Source organism: Coregonus clupeaformis, chromosome 9 (genome assembly GCF_020615455.1).
Source record: "Coregonus clupeaformis isolate EN_2021a chromosome 9, ASM2061545v1, whole genome shotgun sequence".
NCBI lineage: Eukaryota > Metazoa > Chordata > Actinopteri > Salmoniformes > Salmonidae > Coregonus > Coregonus clupeaformis.
In genome coordinates, this window is record NC_059200.1 from 152628 (window position 1) to 170111 (window position 17484).

Sequence of the window (17484 nt, forward strand, 5' to 3'; positions counted from 1 at the left end):
AACACTGACTTGTATCATGGGTGACCTGGCTGTTGGAGGTACCCCTCATTAAACCAAATATTTTTCTACAAAAAATGGATATGTGTGGGATGGGAGCAAATGACTGGTTATATATGGACACCTGCTGCTAATGGTCATCCTTTCCAAACTTGTAAATTCACCACAAATCAGTCTCTTGCACCACACCCAAATTATCTGAAGAACCTCAACTCATTCCTTCCTCAAGTCCTCTGCACACTCTGCACGGGTGAAGACATAACCTTTTTGTGGCTGTCAAAATACAAACGTCTAATCTTGGTTCAGGTTATGTAGTCCTATATACTGATGATGACAGTGAGTTCCTTCCACTTCCTCTATGTGTTATTGCATACATTATACAATGTTAGGTGTGTTAGATATGACAGGCTCCCACGCACCAATCTGCTTACATAACCCATTAGAAATTACTCTTAATCTCTCTCTATCTCTCTCTATCTCTCTCTCTCACTGCCTTAAGATAAAGAGATGAGGAGATATTAAACAAATAATAAGTTGTGTATGACTCTCTCTCTCTCTCTCTCTCTCTCTCTCTCTCTCTCTCTCTTTCTCTGCCCTCTCTCTCTCTCTCTCTCTCTCTCTCTCTCTCTCTCTTTCTCTGCCTTCTCTCTCTCTCTCTCTCTCTCTCTCTCACACACACTCTTTCTTTCTCTCTCTCTCTCACACACTCTCACACACTCTTTCTCTCCCTCTCTCTCTCTCTCTCTCTCTCTCTCTCTCTCTCTCTCTCTCTCTCTCTCTCTCTCTCTCTCTCTCTCTCTCTCTCTCTCTCTCTCTCTCTCTCTCTCTCTCTCTCTCTCTCTCTCTCTCTCTCTCTCTCTCTCTCTCTCTCGCTCTCTCTGCCTCTCTCTCGCTCTCTCTGGGTCTCTCTCATGGGCCTGGATCTGTCATACAGTAATGGTGCCCTGTCCAAAAACCAGGGCACCATTACTGCCAATTCACTATTTGCTTTGGATACTACTGCTATCGAGTATCTCCCACAAAAGGCTAATATTTCTTGGTAATTAATAGCAGCCACTGTAGTATTTGTCTCCAGCGGATGCCCTGGCTTTAATGGAGAAAGGATGAGGATGCAGGCTTCTTTACTCTTTTTTTAAATGTATCATTTTTACATTTGACACTTTATTTAGACAGTTGGAAACAGAGGGGGGAAACAGTAAGGGGGTTGCAGGGATTGAACAGGGAGCCCTAACCTAGACCACGGGCTCTGCACCAGAACACTTTGTAATGTTACTGTACTGTCCCATGTTACTGTGATTGACATTTTGGAACATTTGGCTAATATAGTCCGGTTAGCATTAAAGTCACCACTTCAATGCTCTACCTTCTCTACTCTGTGGCAGCCCTCCCTTTGTAGTAACACGAAAGGAGCGATTATCCCTAGTGTTATGACTGTCTGACCAGTGTGTGTGTGTGTGTGTCTGTGTGTGTGTACGTCTGTGCGTGCATGCGTCCGTGCATGTGGCAGGGCAGCTGACCACTGCTTTGAGGTGGTAGCCAGCCAGACATCAGGAGTTGTGTTCTGAAGACTGCATGTTCAAAGACCTGCCAGGTTCTAACCTATAGTCACACAGGCACAGATTGGCACAGACTGGCACTGAACACCTAGTAAAGCCCTCCTGGGAGAAAAGACGCTTGGAGGGCTGAAGTTAAATGGAAATCCCTGGTAATAGGAACTGACATTCATGTTGGGTCAGGGGTTCATGGGAAGCATTAAGAAGTAGGACAAGCAGTTTTCCACTCAATAAAAGCTGCATTCACGGAGCACATATTTGTTCAGAACCAAGTAAAAGTGTTTGCCAGCTTGCTAGGAGAAAATTGCCCGAATATCACCATGGAAACACAAAAATGTGTTATCTCAACAGCAACATAACAGAAGTTGGAGTTTATGACATCATTGATGACTGCAGTGAGTGAAGTAACAGTAGAACACAAATCATCATTATTGAGACAGACAAGGTAGAGGCTGGCAGGCTGCACACTGTGAGGTCATTTTGTCCAAAAACCAAGTAACTGGTTCACCACTCACCAAAGCAATGTCCAGTTACAATGCAATTCATATAGCCTTCAAGAAGAAGTTGTAGCAGTAGCCTACATCAATATCTCTACTGTACAGAAAAAACTATGTGAGAGAGGAGTGATATGCCAAGTGAGGAAACATTTAATGTCCTTCATGACAGATGGGCTGCCTCCTGCCAACTGGAAGGTCATACCAGGATGGTACAGTCCTGTAGGTATACACTGTAGTGTGGAGAGATTATGTATCCATCCATAGACATGTTTAAAACAACCTCTCACAGTGGCACTGTGATTGAAGGGGCTGTGTTTGAGCCAAACTGAGGGAAGCAGGCAGCACTAATTACATGGCATTAAATCAAGCCTAGAGTGACTTGTTGGATTGGATGTTAGATGTGTTACTGATGACTCAGTGAGAGGAGGACTGCCTGTCTGAACTCAGTGACAGAGGTATATGCAGTAAATATTTAGAAGACGTTTACAAGACATTGCCCCATCTATGGCTGTACTTTACGGATATTACTGTAAACTTGGATATCACATTTTTTATTTTACTCCTCAGTTTACACACCAAGTACCTACTGAGGATCAAAAGGTACTTTACGGAAAGATGTATGGATTGTTGCTTGGCAACCAAAAACAAACATTCATCGGTGGAGGAGGTCTCAGAAACTTTTATCAGGTCGCGATTTTCCCTCATTCAAGCCCCGTTCTGTCTGACCCCATCACTCACCATGTCCTCTAAGTGCCTCGACACTCCTGCCTCACCGGCACTCAGTGCAGTCTAAAAACACAACATGACAGGCTCCTCTGGCAGACGGCAGGAGAAGAGAGGTGATCTCTGTTATGGTGTCCTATTCACAACACAACACTGATTCAACAGCAGCTGATAAGAGCCTCCTGTCTTCAAGTCATCATCATGTCTGTCTGTCTGTCTGTCTGTCTGTCTGTCTGTCTGTCTGTCTGTCTGTCTGTCTACCTTTACTGGGACTTAGACATCTCTCTGGCATCTCTGCTTACCCCTTGGGTTATGAAAAAGGAATCCATCCAACAGTCCTTGTTGCACTACATGAACATACAGAACAGTGTGTATATGGCAAAGATGTTTGACAATGTGTGTGTGTGTGAGTGTGTGTGTGTGTGTGTGTGTGTGTGTGTGTGTGTGTGTGTAGTTGGAGAATGTCAACTGTGACACTATACTGTATCTATCCAATCTCCTTCCTGTGTCCAAACTTGCAGAATCGGTGAGCTCAGCACTTCAGATACAGATCTGCCACATCAGTGGAATCTTCTCCTTTCATCCCTCACTGTTGTCCTGTTTTGTTTCTTTGTTTTCTCACTCTGTACCTTCTCACAGCCAAGATAGAGAACTTTCAAGGTCACTGGCAGAGTAGGAGCTCTTGAAATGCTGAGATTTTGACGACTGACTCATTGACATTGTTTGTACTGTTTGGAGCTTGTTAAATCTTCACATCCGGTATCTCTGACAGTTTGCTGACACTTTTCAACGTCAACTGAGCTCTAGAGACGGTCACTGTCAGGAAATCATCTGAGTGGAACATTCCAGCCCACACACACTATGCAGAGGACAATGTCACCAGCAGAGGTCACTCTAATGATGGCGAGGAGTGTGTGTGTGTGTGTCTGTGTGTGTGTAGTGTGTGTGTGTGTGTGTGTGTGTGTGTGTGTGTGTGTGTGTGTGTGTGTGTGTGTGTGTGTGTGTGTGTGTGTGTGTGTGTGTGTGTGTGTGTGTGTATGTGTGTGTGTGTGTATTAATCCTGGCGCCGACGAAGATGGCGGCCTCGCAACTAGCTCTTAGGAAACTTTGCGGTATTTTGTTTTTTTATGTATTATTTTTTACATTATAAGCTCAGAAAGTGTTTTGCCATCACTAGCACATTAGAGGCTGCTGCTGCCTATTGAAATCACTGGCCACTTTAAGAAATGGGGCACTAATCACTTTAATAATGTTTACATATCTTGCACTACTCAACTCATATGTATATTCTGTATTCTCTTCTATAATATTCTACCGTATCTTAGTCCATGCTGCTCTGTCATTGCTTGACCATATATGTATATATTCTGAAATTCCATTCCTTACTAGATTTGTGTGTTTTGGGTATATGTTGTGAAATTGTTAGATATTACTTGTTAGAAATTACTGCACTGTCGGAGCTAGAAGCACAAGCATTTCTCTACACCCGCAATAACATCTGCTAAACACGTGTATGTGACAAATACAATTTGATTTGATTTGTGTGTGTGTGTGTGTGTGTGTGTGTGTGTGTGTGTGTGTGTGTGTGTGTGTGTGTGTGTGTGTGTGTGTGTGTGTGTGTGTGTGTGTGTGTGTGTGTGCGCGCGCGTGCGCGTGCGTAGAGGAGTCTGGTGGGAGGACCTATAGCAGGACGGGCTCATTGTAAAGACTGTAATATTATAAATGGAACGCCATCAAACACATGGAAACCACGTTTGACTCCATTCCATTGAGTCCATTGCAGCCATTACAATGAGCCCGTCCTCTTATAGCTCCTCCCACCAGCCTCGTCTGACATACGTGCGTGAGAAGGAGAAACAGCAGGTCCTTGGATAAGACATTATCTCATAGATAAGATGATATCTCATGGATAAGACGTTATCTCATGGATAAGACAGTTTGTTGTACCGGGGCGGCAGGTAGCTTAGTGGTTAAGAGCGTTGTGCTAGTAACCGAAAGGTCGCTGGTTCTAATCCCCGAGCCGACTAGGTGAAAAATCTGTCGATGTGACCTTGTGCAAATCACTTAACCCTAATTGCTCCTGTAAGTCGCTCTGGATAAGAGCATCTGCTAAATGACGTAAAAATAAAATAAAAAATATTTATCAATAGGTGATACCAGGACACTGTGTTACATCTGTACACATCCCCACTTTAATCACATACTTTTGGTTCCAGGCACATTCTTTCTGATGACAGAGGCCAAATGTCCTGAAGGAAGGTGATTCACCCTGAACATTATAAACTATGCTGCAGTCAAATACCACTGAATACGTACTGTTACTTTATGAGATTTCTCCTCTGACATATTTATCGTTTTGATTAAAGGGTGATTAAAGGGTGCAATCTGGTATACAATGGTTGCTTGTTTAACATGTGATAGTATGTAATTCAGTGCTTATGTGTAAACCAATAAGTTACACGTGGTTTTATTAAGACAGGGTCAAACGTATCCAGAATAGGTTCATTCCAATTTGTAAGTCGCTCTGGATAAGAGCGTCTACTAAATGATGTAAATGTAAATGTAATTCAATTTTTATTGCAGCGTCTTAGACTTTCAGTTATGCGAACACATTCTTTGCAAAATGTGAAGTACCCTGGCTATACCTAGTTGGAACCAGTACCACCAACCAGGAACAGGTGAGGATGGAGTGGGGGATGGTTGAGAGAGAGATAAGATAATGCAGAAGAGGAACATATGGAGAGAGAACAACTCAGCATATTTTACATGCAAACACACACACACACATGCGCATGCACGCACGCACGCACAAACACACACACACACAGTCTTGTACAACTAACCTTGTGGGGACACACAATTCAGTCCCATTCAAACTCCTATTTTCCCTAACCCCTAACCCTAACCCTAACCTTAACCCTAACCCTAACCTGAACCCCTAACCCTAACCCTAACCCTAACCCTAACCCTAACCCTTACTCCTAATCCTAGCTCCTAACTCTAAAACTAACCCTAGCTCCTAACCCTAACCCTAAACCTAATTCTAACCCTAACACTAATTCTAACCTTAACCCTAACCCCCCTAGAAATAGCATTTGACCTTGTGGGGACTAACAACATTTGTTTACTATTCTTGTTGGTTTACTATTCTTGTGGGGACTTTTGCTGCCCACAAGTATAGTTAAACAAGTCCACAAACACACACACATGCACACACACGCACGCACGCACACACACCACACACACACACACACACACACACACACACACACACACACACACACACACACACACACACACACAGGGTAGCTCTGAGCGGCAGGTTGAGTCTGCAGTAATTAGGGCATATCTGGCCCGAAAGCCATTTCATGGTGGTTGAAACCAAGTCACCCATGTTCTCATGCACTACCTTAGGGATTTTAATCAGCACAAAGTCTCCAGGGTTTTCTACAGATGTAGGATCTTAATTTGAGCCAGTTTGCTACAGCAGGAAAATAATCCTACAGCAACAGGAAATGTGGATTATAATTAATGGATATTTTTCGCAAGGGAAAAACAAATCTGAAATGTCAAAGTGAAAAGGACAAGTTTTAAATTTGAACATTCTCTTGCAACAAGGTGATCAAATTAAGATTCTACATCTGTAGAGGTAGCCAGTTGTTGTTATAAGATTATCTACAATAAATATTATGATTTCTGTTCAATTTCCAGGATAACATTTATTCAGGTATACAGTAGTAAAAGTATAAAATCCAGGTTTCTGTATGTTGAAATTCATCACCAAACTACAGAACTACAAAACAAATAATAATACTATGTTGCCTACATCCAGATGAAACTGGAGTTGGTGCTGGGGGGGCTAACGGGTTCAGTCAGCCTGATACAGATAGTATGAAATGAGACAATGTTTGTTTGGCCTTTCCAACATGTATTAACCCCAAATCTCAAATTCAGCTATCAGTCATCTCATCATGCACCGCCACCAATGGGAATACATGGGAGTCGAGGACACATGTTCAAAGTTCAGAAAAAAAAGAACCAGAGAGAAAGAACCAGCAGAGCAGTAAATTATGGGCTCAGCCAAGGAGCTTGGCTTTCAAGCAGGATCCATATTTTCTTGGAAAATCTCTTGACGTTGGAATACTCTCTAGGCATGCAGTACTGCCGATGCTGAGAAAGCAGTATTTTTTAAATAGGAAGTGAATAGAAACTCTGAATGTATTCCAAGAGTCTATTCCAAACCACTGCCACCTGACTTTTAGTAAAAATTTACACCACACTTTTGCAGTTCCAAGATAGAGCCATGTTTGGACACAAAGCATACCATTTACAATTTCTGGGTAAAGCATGTTGAATTGATTTTCTCACATGCGGCCTCAATATTCTGTTCGACCCGTTGTCAGTCTTGTGTCATTATTTGGTGCCACCAGCACCAGCTGCGCCACACAGACAGATGTGCTGATAGAGTCCTGGTGAGTCAGCCATCCAGCCGTCACACTGTGTGATGCCCTAATCTATTCCATGACCAGAACTGAGACGTGCTACTCAGCAGCCCTATTTACTGTAGATCTGGTTTCTGCTTCCTCCTCTCCTCTCCTCTCCTCTCCTCTCCTCTCCTCTCCTCTCCTCTCTCTCTCTCTCTCTCGCTCTCTCGCTCTCTCTCTCTCTCTCTCTCTCTCTCTCTCTCTCTCTCTCTCTCTCTCTCTCTCTCTCTCTCTCTCTCTCTCTCTCTCTCTCTCTCTCTCTCTCTCTCTCTCCTCTCCTCTCCTCTCTCCTCTTTCTCCTCTCTCTCCTCTCCTCTCCTCTCTTCCCTCTCCTCTCATCTCCTGTTCAGATCTGATTTCTGGTTCTTCCCCTGCTGTGTTCTCCTTGGCTGTCCTGCCTGGGACTTGCGTGCAGATCCCTGCCTTCCTCTGCTGATTGGAGGTTAGAGTTACTGGATTGTAGCTGCCAGATTGGCTAACTTAGTACGGTCTCCGACAAATATACTATATCATGAGTAAAGTGGACAGTCATCCTAATGAGTTAGTGAGTACACTCTGAGATTAGTTCCAGGCCATTCTCTTTGCATGCACAGTCAGAGCGAGTTTTGATACTCTACCAATTTTTTTGGGGTCTCAGCACATTCTCAGTGGTTAAGATCCCGGTAGTGTTGTTTACAGAAAGGGCTGAGTGTGTCAGAGAGGAGACATACATCAGAAACCCCCTTCTGGGCTTGATGAAGAGAGGCCATGATGAACTCATTGACACACACTGAGGGGATACAGTAGGACATGAAAACACCACAGAGCGTGAGTGTGCGTAGAGTCAGTGCAAGATAGGGTCAATGCAGATAGTCCGGCTAACCATTTAAATAACGATTTAGCAGTCATGGCTATTAAGCAGTCTTATAGATTGGGGGTAGAAGCTGTCTCGGCGTCCTCCCTATTGAATTCTCTGGAGTAACTCCGCAGCTGGGTAAATCATAAATGTAAATATGGTGAATAAATGGACTTCTTTTAGCTGTCTGAAGATATGGACTTCTTTCAGGCCTTTTTGACCTCTAATATGTTTTGCATAGGAGTCTGGTGGAGCACAATTAACACTTTGGCTGGAGACAGTTGACTAGAGACAGACATCTAGACAGACAGACGTCTAGAGACATACGTCTGGAGACTGACATCTAGAGAAAGACGTCTAGAGACTGACATCTAGAGAGACAGACGTCTAGAGACATACATCTGGAGACTGACATCTAGAGACAGACGTCTAGAGACAGACCTCTAGAGACAGACGTCAGGAGAGACAGACGTCTAGAGAGACAGACGTCTAGAGACAGACGTCTAGAGACAGACGTCTAGAGAGACAGACATCTAGAAACAGAGGTCTAGAGACAGACGTCTGGAGAGACAGACGTCTAGAGAGACAGACGTCTACAGACACACGTCTAGAGAGACAAACGTCTAGAGAGACATACATCTAGAGATAGACATCTAGAGAGACAGACATCTAGAGACAGACGTCTAAAGAGAGAGACGTCTAGAGACAGACGTCTAGAGAGACAGATGTCTAGAGAGACAGACATCTAGAGACAGACGTCTAGAGAGACAGACGTCTAGAGAGACAGACGTTTGGAGACAGACGTCTAGAGAGACAGACGTCTAGAGAGACAGACGTTTGGAGACAGACGTCTAGAGAGACAGATGTGTAGAGACAGACGTGTAGAGACAGACGTGTAGAGACAGATGTCTAGAAACAGACTTCTAGAGAGACAGACGTCTAGAGAGACAGACATCTAGAAACAGACGTCTAGAGAGACAGATGCCTAGAGACAGACTTCTAGAGAGAAATGTCTAGAGACAGACAGACATCTAGAGAGACAGATATCTAGAGACAGATGTCTAGAGACAGACGTCTAGAGAGACAGACGTCTAGACACAGACATCTAGAGACAGACGTCTAGAGAGACAGACGTCTAGAGAGACAGACGTCTAGAGACAGACGTCTAGAGAGACAGACGTCTAGACACAGACGTCTAGAGACAGACGTCTAGAGACAGACGTCTAGACACAGACGTCTAGAGAAACAAACGTCTAGAGACAGACGTCTGGAGAGACAGACATCTAGAGACAGACGTCTAGAGGACAGATGTCTAGCGAGACAGACGTCTAGAGAGACAGACGTCTAGAGACAGACGTCTAGAGACAGATGTCTGGAGAGACAGACGTCTAGAGACAGTCGTCTAGAGAGACAGACGTCTAGAGACAGACTTCTAGAGAGACAGACGTCTAAAAAGACAGACGTCACGAGACAGACGTCTAGAGACAGACATCTAGAGAGACAGACGTCTAGAGAAACAAACGTCTAGAGAGACAGACGTTTAGAGAGTGACAGACTTCTAGAGAGACAGACGTCTTGAGAGACAGACGTTTGGAGACAGACGTCTAGAGAGACAGACGTCTAGAGAGACAGACGTTTGGAGACAGACGTCTAGAGAGACAGACGTCTAGAGAGACAGATGTGTAGAGACAGACGTGTAGAAACAGACGTGTAGAGAGACAGATGCCTAGAGACAGACTTCTAGAGAGAAATGTCTAGAGACAGACAGACATCTAGAGAGACAGATATCTAGAGACAGATGTCTAGAGACAGACGTCTAGAGAGACAGACGTCTAGACACAGACGTCTAGAGACAGACATCTAGAGAGACAGACGTCTAGAGAAACTGTTTGGAGACAGATGTCTAGAGACAGACGTCTAGAGAGACAGATTTCTAGAGAGACAGACGTCTAGAGACAGACGTCTAGAGAGACAGACGTCTATAGAGACAGACATCTAGAGAGACAGACATCTAGAGAGACAGACGTCTAGAGGGAGAGATGTCTAGAGAGAGAGACGTCTAGAGACAGACGTCTAGAGAGACAGACATCTAGAGACAGACGTCTAGAGACAGACGTCTAGAGAGACAGACGTCTAGAGAAATAAATGTCTAGAGACAGATGTCTGGAGAGACAGACGTCTAGAGACAGACATCTAGAGAGACAGACGTCTAGAGACAGTCGTCTAGAGGACAGATGTCTAGAAAGACAGACGTCTAGAGACAGACATCTAGAGAGACAGACGTCTAGAGACAGACGTCTAGAGACAGACGTCTGGAGAGACAGACGTCTAGAGACAGATGTCTAGAGACAGATGTCTAGAGACAGATGTCTAGAGACAGACGTCTAGAGAGACAGACGTCTAGAGGGAGAGATGTCTAGAGAGAGAGACGTCTAGAGACAGACGTCTAGAGAGACAGACATCTAGAGACAGACGTCTAGAGACAGACGTCTAGAGACAGACGTCTAGAGACAGACGTCTAGAGAAATAAACGTCTAGAGACAGATGTCTGGAGAGACAGACGTCTAGAGACAGACATCTAGAGAGACAGACGTCTAGAGATAGTCGTCTAGAGGACAGATGTCTAGAAAGACAGACGTCTAGAGACAGACATCTAGAGAGACAGACGTCTAGAGACAGACGTCTGGAGAGACAGACGTCTAGAGACAGATGTCTAGAGACAGATGTCTACAGACAGATGTCTAGAGACAGACGTCTAGAGAGACAGACGTCTAGAGACAGACTTCTAGAGAGATAGACGTCTAGAGAGACAGACATCTAGAGACAGATTTCTAGAGAGACAGACGTCTAGAGACAGCCGTCTAGAGGACAGATGTCTAGAGAGACAGATGTCTAGAGACAGACGTCTAGAGAGGCAGACGTCTAGAGAGACAGATGTCTAGAGAGACAGACGTCTAGAGACAGACGTCTGGAGAGAAAGACATCTAGAGAGAGACGTCTAGAGAAACAGACGTCTAGAGAGAGACGTCTAGAAACAGACATCTAGAGAGAGAGACGTCTAGAGAGACAGACGTTTAGAGACGGACAGACGTCTAGAGAGGCAGACGTCTAGAGAGAGAGATGTGTAGAGACAGACGTGTAGAGAGACAGACGTCTAGAGAGACAGACATCTAGAGAGACAGACATCTAGAGAGACAGACGTCTAGAGAGACAGACGTCTAGAGAGACAGACGTCTAGAGAGACAGACGTTTGGAGACAGACGTCTAGAGAGACAGACATCTAGAGAGACAGACGTGTAGAGATAGACGTCTAGAGACAGACGTCTAGAGAGACAGACGTCTAGAGACAGACATCTAGAGAAACAGACGTCTAGAGAGACAGACGTCTAGAGAGACAGACGTTTGGAGACAGACGTCTAGAGAGACAGACATCTAGAGAGACAGTCGTCTAGAGAGACAGACGTCTAGAGAGACAGACGTTTGGAGTCAGACGTCTAGAGAGACAGACATCTAGAGAGACAGACGTGTAGAGAGACAGACGTCTAGAGAGACAGACGTTTGGAGACAGACGTCTAGAGAGACAGACATCTAGAGAGACAGACGTGTAGAGATAGACGTCTAGAGACAGACGTCTAGAGAGACAGACGTCTAGAGACAGACGTCTGGAGAGACAGACATCTAGAGAGAGACGTCTAGAGACAGACGTCTAGAGAGAGACGTCTAGAGAGACAGACGTTTAGAGACAGACAGACGTCTAGAGAGGCAGACGTCTAGAGAGGCAGACGTCTAGAGAGACAGACGTCTAGAGAGACAGACGTCTAGAGAGACAGACATCTAGAGAGACAGATGTGTAGAGACAGACGTCTAGAGAGACAGACGTCTAGAGAAATAAACGTCTAGAGACAGATGTCTGGAGAGACAGACGTCTAGAGACAGACATCTAGAGAGACAGACGTCTAGAGACAGTTGTCTAGAGGACAGATGTCTAGAAAGACAGACGTCTAGAGACAGACATCTAGAGAGACAGACGTCTAGAGACAGACGTCTAGAGACAGACATCTGGAGAGACAGACGTCTAGAGACAGATGTCTAGAGACAGATGTCTAGAGACAGATGTCTAGAGACAGACGTCTAGAGAGACAGACGTCTAGAGGGAGAGATGTCTAGAGAGAGAGACGTCTAGAGACAGACGTCTAGAGAGACAGACATCTAGAGACAGACGTCTAGAGACAGACGTCTAGAGACAGACGTCTAGAGAGACAGACGTCTAGAGAAATAAACGTCTAGAGAGACAGACGTCTAGAGACAGATGTCTAGAGACAGATGTCTAGAGACAGACGTCTAGAGAGACAGACGTCTAGAGACAGACTTCTAGAGAGATAGACGTCTAGAGAGACAGACATCTAGAGACAGATTTCTAGAGAGACAGACGTCTAGAGACAGCCGTCTAGAGGACAGATGTCTAGAGAGACAGATGTCTAGAGACAGACGTCTAGAGAGGCAGACGTCTAGAGAGACAGATGTCTAGAGAGACAGACGTCTAGAGACAGACGTCTGGAGAGACAGACATCTAGAGAGAGACGTCTAGAGAAACAGACGTCTAGAGAGAGACGTCTAGAAACAGACATCTAGAGAGAGACGTCTAGAGAGACAGACATTTAGAGACAGACAGACGTCTAGAGAGGCAGACGTCTAGAGAGAGAGATGTGTAGAGACAGACGTGTAGAGAGACAGACGTCTAGAGAGACAGACATCTAGAGAGACAGACGTCTAGAGAGACAGACGTCTAGAGAGACAGACGTCTAGAGAGACAGACGTTTGGAGACAGACGTCTAGAGAGACAGACATCTAGAGAGACAGACGTGTAGAGATAGACGTCGAGAGACAGACGTCTAGAGAGACAGACGTCTAGAGACAGACATCTAGAGAGACAGACGTCTAGAGAGACAGACGTCTAGAGAGACAGACGTTTGGAGACAGACGTCTAGAGAGACAGACATCTAGAGAGACAGACGTCTAGAGAGACAGACGTCTAGAGAGACAGACGTTTGGAGACAGACGTCTAGAGAGACAGACATCTAGAGAGACAGACGTGTAGAGAGACAGACGTCTAGAGAGACAGACGTTTGGAGACAGACGTCTAGAGAGACAGACATCTAGAGAGACAGACGTGTAGAGATAGACGTCTAGAGACAGACGTCTAGAGAGACAGACGTCTAGAGACAGACGTCTGGAGAGACAGACATCTAGAGAGAGACGTCTAGAGACAGACGTCTAGAGAGAGACGTCTAGAGAGACAGATGTCTAGAGACAGACGTCTAGAGAGACAGACATCTAGAGACAGACGTCTAGAGAGAGAGACGTCTAGAGACAGACATCTAGAGAGACAGATGTCTAGAGAGACAGACATCTAGAGAGACAGACGTCTAGAGAGACAGACGTCTAGAGAGAGAGACGTCTAGAGAGACAGACGTCTAGAGACAGACGTCTAGAGAGACAGACGTCTAGAGAGACAGACGTCTAGAAACAGACGTCTAGAGAGACAGATGCCTAGAGACAGACTTCTAGAGAGAAATGTCTAGAGACAGACAGACATCTAGAGAGACAGATATCTAGAGACAGATGTCTAGAGACAGACGTCTAGAGAGACAGACGTCTAGACACAGACATCTAGAGACAGACGTCTAGAGAGACAGACGTCTAGAGAGACAGACGTCTAGAGACAGACGTCTAGAGAGACAGACGTCTAGACACAGACGTCTAGAGACAGACGTCTAGAGACAGACGTCTAGACACAGACGTCTAGAGAAACAAACGTCTAGAGACAGACGTCTGGAGAGACAGACATCTAGAGACAGACGTCTAGAGGACAGATGTCTAGCGAGACAGACGTCTAGAGAGACAGACGTCTAGAGACAGACATCTAGAGACAGATGTCTGGAGAGACAGACGTCTAGAGACAGTCGTCTAGAGAGACAGACGTCTAGAGACAGACTTCTAGAGAGACAGACGTCTAAAAAGACAGACGTCACGAGACAGACGTCTAGAGACAGACATCTAGAGAGACAGACGTCTAGAGAAACAAACGTCTAGAGAGACAGACGTTTAGAGAGTGACAGACTTCTAGAGAGACAGACGTCTTGAGAGACAGACGTTTGGAGACAGACGTCTAGAGAGACAGACGTCTAGAGAGACAGACGTTTGGAGACAGACGTCTAGAGAGACAGACGTCTAGAGAGACAGATGTGTAGAGACAGACGTGTAGAAACAGACGTGTAGAGAGACAGATGCCTAGAGACAGACTTCTAGAGAGAAATGTCTAGAGACAGACAGACATCTAGAGAGACAGATATCTAGAGACAGATGTCTAGAGACAGACGTCTAGAGAGACAGACGTCTAGACACAGACGTCTAGAGACAGACATCTAGAGAGACAGACGTCTAGAGAAACTGTTTGGAGACAGATGTCTAGAGACAGACGTCTAGAGAGACAGATTTCTAGAGAGACAGACGTCTAGAGACAGACGTCTAGAGAGACAGACGTCTATAGAGACAGACATCTAGAGAGACAGACATCTAGAGAGACAGACGTCTAGAGGGAGAGATGTCTAGAGAGAGAGACGTCTAGAGACAGACGTCTAGAGAGACAGACATCTAGAGACAGACGTCTAGAGACAGACGTCTAGAGAGACAGACGTCTAGAGAAATAAATGTCTAGAGACAGATGTCTGGAGAGACAGACGTCTAGAGACAGACATCTAGAGAGACAGACGTCTAGAGACAGTCGTCTAGAGGACAGATGTCTAGAAAGACAGACGTCTAGAGACAGACATCTAGAGAGACAGACGTCTAGAGACAGACGTCTAGAGACAGACGTCTGGAGAGACAGACGTCTAGAGACAGATGTCTAGAGACAGATGTCTAGAGACAGATGTCTAGAGACAGACGTCTAGAGAGACAGACGTCTAGAGGGAGAGATGTCTAGAGAGAGAGACGTCTAGAGACAGACGTCTAGAGAGACAGACATCTAGAGACAGACGTCTAGAGACAGACGTCTAGAGACAGACGTCTAGAGAGACAGACGTCTAGAGAAATAAACGTCTAGAGACAGATGTCTGGAGAGACAGACGTCTAGAGACAGACATCTAGAGAGACAGACGTCTAGAGACAGTCGTCTAGAGGACAGATGTCTAGAAAGACAGACGTCTAGAGACAGACATCTAGAGAGACAGACGTCTAGAGACAGACGTCTGGAGAGACAGACGTCTAGAGACAGATGTCTAGAGACAGATGTCTAGAGACAGACGTCTAGAGAGACAGACGTCTAGAGACAGACTTCTAGAGAGATAGACGTCTAGAGAGACAGACATCTAGAGACAGATTTCTAGAGAGACAGACGTCTAGAGACAGCCGTCTAGAGGACAGATGTCTAGAGAGACAGATGTCTAGAGACAGACGTCTAGAGAGGCAGACGTCTAGAGAGACAGATGTCTAGAGAGACAGACGTCTAGAGACAGACGTCTGGAGAGAAAGACATCTAGAGAGAGACGTCTAGAGAAACAGACGTCTAGAGAGAGACGTCTAGAAACAGACATCTAGAGAGAGAGACGTCTAGAGAGACAGACGTTTAGAGACGGACAGACGTCTAGAGAGGCAGACGTCTAGAGAGAGAGATGTGTAGAGACAGACGTGTAGAGAGACAGACGTCTAGAGAGACAGACATCTAGAGAGACAGACGTCTAGAGAGACAGACGTCTAGAGAGACAGACGTCTAGAGAGACAGACGTCTAGAGAGACAGACGTTTGGAGACAGACGTCTAGAGAGACAGACATCTAGAGAGACAGACGTGTAGAGATAGACGTCTAGAGACAGACGTCTAGAGAGACAGACGTCTAGAGACAGACATGTAGAGAGACAGACGTCTAGAGAGACAGACGTCTAGAGAGACAGACGTTTGGAGACAGACGTCTAGAGAGACAGACATCTAGAGAGACAGACGTCTAGAGAGACAGACGTCTAGAGAGACAGACGTTTGGAGTCAGACGTCTAGAGAGACAGACATCTAGAGAGACAGACGTGTAGAGAGACAGACGTCTAGAGAGACAGACGTTTGGAGACAGACGTCTAGAGAGACAGACATCTAGAGAGACAGACGTCTAGAGAGACAGACATCTAGAGAGACAGACGTGTAGAGATAGACGTCTAGAGACAGACGTCTAGAGAGACAGACGTCTAGAGACAGACGTCTGGAGAGACAGACATCTAGAGAGAGACGTCTAGAGACAGACGTCTAGAGAGAGACGTCTAGAGAGACAGACGTTTAGAGACAGACAGACGTCTAGAGAGGCAGACGTCTAGAGAGGCAGACGTCTAGAGAGACAGACGTCTAGAGAGACAGACGTCTAGAGAGACAGACATCTAGAGAGACAGATGTGTAGAGACAGACGTCTAGAGAGACAGACGTCTAGAGAAATAAACGTCTAGAGACAGATGTCTGGAGAGACAGACGTCTAGAGACAGACATCTAGAGAGACAGACGTCTAGAGACAGTTGTCTAGAGGACAGATGTCTAGAAAGACAGACGTCTAGAGACAGACATCTAGAGAGACAGACGTCTAGAGACAGACGTCTAGAGACAGACATCTGGAGAGACAGACGTCTAGAGACAGATGTCTAGAGACAGATGTCTAGAGACAGATGTCTAAAGACAGACGTCTAGAGAGACAGACGTCTAGAGGGAGAGATGTCTAGAGAGAGAGACGTCTAGAGACAGACGTCTAGAGAGACAGACATCTAGAGACAGACGTCTAGAGACAGACGTCTAGAGACAGACGTCTAGAGAGACAGACGTCTAGAGAAATAAACGTCTAGAGACAGATGTCTGGAGAGACAGACGTCTAGAGACAGACATCTAGAGAGACAGACGTCTAGAGACAGTCGTCTAGAGGACAGATGTCTAGAAAGACAGACGTCTAGAGACAGACATCTAGAGAGACAGACGTCTAGAGACAGACGTCTAGAGACAGACGTCTGGAGAGACAGACGTCTAGAGACAGATGTCTAGAGACAGATGTCTAGAGACAGATGTCTAGAGACAGACGTCTAGAGAGACAGACGTCTAGAGACAGACTTCTAGAGAGATAGACGTCTAGAGAGACAGACATCTAGAGACAGATTTCTAGAGAGACAGACGTCTAGAGACAGCCGTCTAGAGGACAGATGTCTAGAGAGACAGATGTCTAGAGACAGACGTCTAGAGAGGCAGACGTCTAGAGAGACAGATGTCTAGAGAGACAGACGTCTAGAGACAGACGTCTGGAGAGACAGACATCTAGAGAGAGACGTCTAGAGAAACAGACGTCTAGAGAGAGACGTCTAGAAACAGACATCTAGA